The sequence below is a fragment of the Nomascus leucogenys genome, unplaced genomic scaffold (genome assembly GCF_006542625.1).
Source record: "Nomascus leucogenys isolate Asia unplaced genomic scaffold, Asia_NLE_v1 001114F_53530_qpd_obj, whole genome shotgun sequence".
Classification (NCBI taxonomy): domain Eukaryota; kingdom Metazoa; phylum Chordata; class Mammalia; order Primates; family Hylobatidae; genus Nomascus; species Nomascus leucogenys.
In genome coordinates, this window is record NW_022096564.1 from 16334 (window position 1) to 23339 (window position 7006).

Sequence of the window (7006 nt, forward strand, 5' to 3'; positions counted from 1 at the left end):
ATGGCGTTCCCGGACCCGGGCCGCGTCTGGGCGGCAGCAGCCAGAGCGGCCCAGAGGAGCCGCCGCGTGGAGAACGCAGGAGAGTCCCCGAGTCCTGAGCCTGCGGGCCGGCGCGCGGCGCTTTACGTACACGTGAGTAGGGGCGGGGCGGAGCCCACGGTGTGTGGCCGCAGCCGTGGCTGTGACCGTGGCGGTCCAAACCCAGGTGGCGGTTGTCACTCTGTGAACCCGCCTGCTGTGTTTCCGTGCCCCCGTACGAGGTCTGGGATGGGACCTTGTGCCTTGGCAGGGAAATGACTTGGTCCAGAAACCTGAAGTCTCTCCTACTCACCGGCTCGCGACTCTGACCAAATGGTTCAAATTTTCATTAACAATTTTCCTCTTAGCAAGACAAATTTTTTTTTAAGAGCGGTGTTCGATTCGGTAGCTGGGAAAATGGCCCATAGGAAAAATTGTATTGAAACTTACATGATCCCAGAAAGAGCTTGGGTTGAGTTCCTTCCTGACGTCTGCTGTTGGAAGAGGCAGCCGTAACAAAGGAGTGAGCCTCAGTTTTCTCACATTTGAAGTGGATGTAATCACCCCCAGTGCGACCTGCCTTGGGGAGTTGTGTGGCTTAGATGTCCTAGCTACTGTGGAAGGACCTCGGTTAGGGTGGGGGTGGGTCGGGGATGTGTGCGACTGAACCCTGGAAGTGGCCAGGGCAGCTCTCACCGCGCACGTGCACTCATTGCCCCCAGGGGCCTTACTGCGAGAAGCGCTGCAGTTACTGCAACTTCAACAAGTACATCCCTCGCCACGTGGAGGAGGCTTGCATGCAGAAGTGTCTGGTGACCGAAGCGCAGACGCTGTTGCGGCTCAGCGGGGTGCAATGGTGGGTAGTGGGGGCTGTAGGCAGCGTTTTGGGAAATATTTGGAGGAGTGGTGGGGATAGGTGCAGGCAACCCAGAGGGCTCCCCCAGGTCTCATTTCTCCATCCTCTTTCCCCAGGGTGGAGTCTGTGTTCTTTGGTGGGGGACCCCCAGTCTAGCCAGTCCCCACACGTTGGCTGCTGTCCTGGAGGCTGTGGCACAGACAGCCCACCTGCCTGCAGACTCGGAAGTCACATTGGAGGCTAATCCTACTTCAGCTCCGGGCTCCAGACTGGCAGAGTTCGGGGCAGCAGGGGTCAACAGGTTGTCTATAGGCCTCCCAGGTAACCCATGGCACCCACCCCATCCAGTGCACCCCGCCCTTCAGTGCCATCTCCTCTTTGGTCACATTCATTCACTGGGCAACATTGAGCACCTTCTGGTGCCAGGGACACAGTAGGGCCTAGTGCGACACTTTTGTAACTCCTTAATTGTCTGCTGCTGTCATAGACCCACAAACTTTATGAGAAAGGGATCAGGTGTGGCTTTCTATTTCGAGCACTTACCATAGTGCCTGGCACATAGTAGGTGGTCAAAAAGATTTGCTACATGACTGAGACAGTGGGATGCAGACATGTAGCCAAATTATTGCAGCATGGTAAATGTCACCTGTAAAGGGGTCTCTATAAAAGGCTTCTAGAGTACAGCCTGAAGGGGTCACTCTGATGAAATCACTGAAACTTCTCTGGAGGAGATGATGTTTGAATGAAGAGGAGGAGTTCACCAGGTGAGGGGGTGTGGAGGAAACGACACAGGACATGGAAGAGCCTGCATGTTTTGGGGGAGCTGTGAGTCATTCCTTGTGACTGGAGAGGCTGGAGACAAGGCTGCAAGGTAGAGTCCAAAACCTTGGTGCCTACCAAGGAGTGTGGGTTTTGTCCTAGTAATGATAGGGAGCCATTGACGGTTTTTAAGTAGGGAGAAACCTAGTCCTCTCAGGTTGACCTCTGATATTTCCGTAGGACTTCCGGGTTGTGGGCTTTGTTCTGATGGAATATGCTGACAGAAACACATCACTTCTAAGATATTCTTACCCCCAAAGTGCATATCTTGAATCTAATCGTCAGGAAACCCTGAATTAAGAGACTTTTACAAAATTATTGTGGTAAGAACAGACAGCACGAGATCTACCCTCCTAACAGGTTTTTAAATGTACAGCACTGTTAACTATAAGCACAGTGTTATACAACCAATCTCTAGAAATTATTCATTTTAAATAATTCATTTAAATAATTATAATTCGAAATAATCATAATTTATTTAAATTCATTAAATTCTTCATTTTAAACAACTGGCCTGTATTCTTCAAAAATGCCAATGTCATGAGAGACAAAGAAAGGCTGAGAATCTAAAGGAGACAAGAGACAGCTGAATACAATGTGTGGCCCCTGACTGGGAAGAAGGAGGAAATTACTACAGTAGATGTTATTGGGACCATTAGCCAAATTTGAATATGACAATGTATTATGTAATGGTGTTGTGTCAGTGTTGCATTTCCTGAACTCTGTAATTGGATTGCAGTTATGTAAGAGAATGTCCTTGTTCTTTAGGAAATACACACCTAAGTATTTAGAGGTTAGGGAGTATAATATCTATAACTGCTATTCATATAGTGGCCCTAGCCACAGACTAGTGAGCATTTGAAATGTGGTAAGTTAAGTTTAATTCACTTAAATTTAAATAACCACATGTGGCTACTACCTATCATATTGGACAGTACAGATACGACATTTCCACCATTGCAGAAGTTCTTTTGGACAGTGCTGGTTATAATTTACTGTTAAATGATTCAGCATAATAACAGGTATGTATGTTAAAGAGAAACAAGTATGGACAAATGGTGAATCTAGATGAAGGGTTTTTTTGTGATTTTCTTTCAACTTTTCTATAGGTTAGAATTATTTAAAATTGAAAAGTAAAGTAAATAAGACTGTTGATTTGGAGTCAGACAGTCCTAAATTCCAGGTCGAACTTTGCAACTGTATGGCCTTGAGCAAGTTACTTAACACCTCTGAACCTCAGTTTTCTCATCGGTAAATTAGAACTAATATTGGAGGGTTACAAGATTAAATTAGACACCACATAAAAGAGCTTGGCACATAGCGACCTTCTGTGAATGGCAGCTGTTGGTGCCAGCTTGACCTTCCCCCTCCTGCCTTCCGGCTGCCTGCCACATGCTGCATTCTCCCTGTATCAGTGTCTACAATGGGGTGAGCGTTCTTGTCTCTCTCTGAGCTGCTGGTATGCTTACACCCACCCTCTTTTCCCAGTCCCTAGATGACACTGAGCTCCGGCTGTTGGGACGACGCACTCGGCCTGCGATGCTCTGCGGACGCTGGCAGAGGCCCGGCGCCTCTTTCCCGGGCGCGTGTCTGTGGACTTGATGCTGGGGCTGCCGCACAGCAGGTGGGGCCGTGGCTTGGGCAGCTGCAGGAACTGCTGCACCACTGTGATGACCACCTCTCCCTCTACCAGCTGTCCTGGAGCGGGGAACCGCACTCTTCGCCAGGTGCAGCGGGGTGCCCTTCCAGCCCCTGACCCGGAGCTCCAGCTGAGATGTACCAGAGGGGCGGGCCGTTCTTCGGAGGCTGGCTTCCACCAGTATGAGGTCTCCAACTTTGCCCGGAATGTAAGTTCTGGGGCTGATGGCTGGAGGTGGAGGATGGCAGACTGCAGTGTGACCGGGGCATTGTGACCTCTGCAGAGAAGGATCTGGCTGAGATGGTGGGACATTCTAACCTGGGGCCCCTTACCTGAGTCAAAAACGAGGCCCGCCCTCTTCACTCTGCACTATTTCCTCCCTCCCCGCAGGGAGCGCTCAGTACCCACAATTGGACTTACTGGCAGTGTGGTCAGTACCTTGGCATTGGGCTGGTGAGTCCCGTGAACTACAGAAAAGATGACTCAGGAGAGGAATGTCGTGGTGTGTGAACTTGGGCCACATTAACCTCTCCAAGCCTCTATTTTCTCATATGTAAAATGTGGCAAAAAATAATACCTCCCTATAGAACCGTTGAGCATGAATTGTAAGGGGCTTAATGTCGCACCTTGCACTGTGGTTCTCAGCCTTTAGTGTGTATGAGAATCTCCTGGAGGGCTTGTTAAAAGCCAGGCTGCTGGGACCCACCCTCAGAATTCCCAATTGGACAGGGCTAGAGGAGAGCCCAAGAATTTATATGTCTTGGCATTTTGGGATAGATGATTTAAAAAAAAAAAAAAAGAAAAAACAAAAAGGGCCTGGTGTCACGTGCCTCTAATCTGAGCTACTTGGGAAGCTGAGGTGGGAAGATCGTTTGACCCCAGGCATCAAGACCAGCCTAGGCAGCATAGTGAGACACCACCTCAAAAAAAAAAAAAAAAAAAGAAGGAAAGAAAAGAAAAAGAATTTACATTTCCAGTGTCTTAGAGGCAGTTGCTCCAGGAACCACATGATTTAAATCTGGTAAAGCACATAGTATTAACACCCATTAATGTGGGGATGGTTGTTGATGTTGTCAGGGGCCCATGGGCGATATATGCCCCAGGGGGCTGGAGGCCACACCCGGGAGGCTCGGATCCAGACACTGGAGCCTGACAACTGGATGAAGGAGGTGATGCTGTTTGGCCATGGCACCCGGAAGCATGTCCCCCTGGGCAGGCTGGAGCTGTGAGCATCCAAGGGCACAGGGCTCTCCCCCAGGGTCCCCATACCCCAAGACCACCTCTATTTGTACATCTTTTATTTCCTGTCTTGCCCTGGCCCCTGCCTTGCCACATACTGTATGGTCCCTGTTAGCCTCTCTAAATGCATCCCAGTGTAGAATTTGGAGAATGGGAGGAACACAGGCCTCCTGTCTAAGACTCCTTGATGATTTTTCTTTGAGGCTGGAGGAAGTTTTGGCCCTGGGGCTACGCACCGACGTGGGGATCACTCACCAGGTAAGGACTTGGGATTCTTGCACACCACTCCCTCCTAAGTCTTGCAGAATCAATGCCCCCTCCCTGCCACCCCCCACACACATATACTTCCAATTCTGTGAGATTGGCAGCTAGAAGTGGGGCCCGGTCCAGCTGAGGCCTGATGGGCAGAAGCAGTGAGCAGTGGTGCATAGCTAAGAACCCTAGACCAGGGCTGCGGAGACCCAAGTTCAGCCCTCGTTTTACTGCAGCCTTGGACACAAATCCTTTCACCTCTCTCAACCTCAATTTTCTGAGCTCTGTGAAGCAAGAGATAGATAAAGGGTTTCCACTTGTTTTTAGGGAGCACTGAAACCTCTCATAGGAAGCACAGTAGATAACGATCAAGCAAACCCAGAGCTGCTCTGGATAAGGCAGAGCCATAAAGCCCTGGCTAGAGCTGGCTGAGAGGGGAGGGAAGAGAGGAGGCATAGAGGAAGGCCTGGCTTGGCTGGAAGCTGGGTTCCAGCCTCAGTGGAACAGGAGTGAAGGTGCCCTCCTCCCTGCTGGCCCATTGGCCTGGTTCTGGTTTCACGCATGTCAGCTGCTGAGATCTCCATGCTGGACTGGACCCTCCCCACCTCTCACCACACCCCACTTCATGGCCCAGAGTAGCCAGGCCAGCTCCCCACTCTGACCCTCTGGCTCACCAGCACTGGCAGCAGTTTGAGCCCCAGCTGACCCTGTGGGACATGTTTGGAGCGAACAAGGAGGTGCAGGAGCTGCTTGAGCGGGGCCTACTCTAGCTGGATCACAGGTGTGTTGGGGGGTGCTGGGCAGAGGGGGCTGAGGCATCCCAAGGAGCCCTGACTACAGCTCTCCACAGACCCAGGAGAAGTGAGAAAGACTGACTGGTAAGGAGGGGCCTGCAGGTGCTGGGGGCTTGGCCCTGCTGGGGGATGGGCTTGAAATTGGCAAGATGAAGTAGTCACCTTCAGGCTCTTGGTTTTCCAGGGGCCTTCGGTGTTCCTGGGAGGGTCTGGCTGTGCTGGACTCTCCTTGCTGACCCTCCTGCCTCAGCTCCAAGAGGCCTGGCAGCAGAGAACCCCCTCCCCTGTGCTAGGAGGATGACAAAATGTTCCTGTGTTCCAGGGTAATGCCAGGTGGGTTTTGAGAGCTGGGTCGGTACTGCAGACATCTCTTCTGCATTGTTGGGTGCCGTCTCTGCTCCATGTGGTCATTGCCCAGCCCTGGCATCCCCAGGGGAATGGCAGCAGTGAGGTAGATGGGAGGACATTTCTGGTCGGGGAACCGGCATCCCATTCAGCTTCTCAGGACTCACAGTCCAGCATGTGTTCCATGGCTGGGAATTGCCTACCACCCACATCAGCTTCTGTTTACCTTTTTGGCATCAAATAATGGACAGTGTTTGGAAATCTTTCTACAGGCAATTACCTCCCCAAGAGAAGCCTTCCTTACTTTGGAGTAAGGTCCTAAGACAGCTGGATGAGTCAGGAAAACCATGTCCCCTCTAGGTATTATTAATATAAGCAGGAAGGGATCTACTATAGGAATGAAGTATTTATAAAACCACTGAAAGGGACAGAGAAGTGAAAATTGGAGAAAGCCAGTAGCAACTGTCAGAAATCAGCAACGTGCAGGAGCACAGAAAACTCCTGCTGATGGTCTCAGCTTCCAGCAGCACAAAAGCAGATGATGTACTGGAAAGTGCTCAGAAGATGCTACAAAACCTCATGCCTGCTGTCTGCCACTGCTGGAAAAGGAATCATGGTTTCTAGAAGTGCCTCTCATTAGTGGACTTTAAAGCAAATCCTGGCTGGCAGGAAATTCTGAGGAATATAGTTCTTAGGCTTCCAGCCTCTACCATGCAGGAGAGAACACAGAAGGACTGATACATGTTGGTGGATCCATGTATGTGTCCAGCACAGCGGCCTGCTGGACTCTGAGAACTGGGAAAGATCAGAGCAAGCCTTGCCTCTTATCTTCGGGAAACCAGAATATGTGTGGGGTGGTAGGAGCCACGCAGACTCTCCTGAGTCCCCTCACTGACTTCCTCCCCCTGTGCCTTTCCTTTGAGAGTGAAGGTGGGTGGAGTTGACCAGAGAAAGGGGAGAGAATTCAGGAAAGACCCAAAGTGTTTGTAATTCTTCTTTGTCCTTTTACCTACAGAAATGGTCACATGGTTCTATTTAAATAGC

General features: G+C 50.6%; 1 pseudogene; it reads left to right on the forward strand.

The window, feature by feature from the left end:
• LOC100580366 lies at nucleotides 1-5918 on the forward strand (annotated as a pseudogene).
• Nucleotides 5919-7006: the final 1088 nt, after the last annotated feature.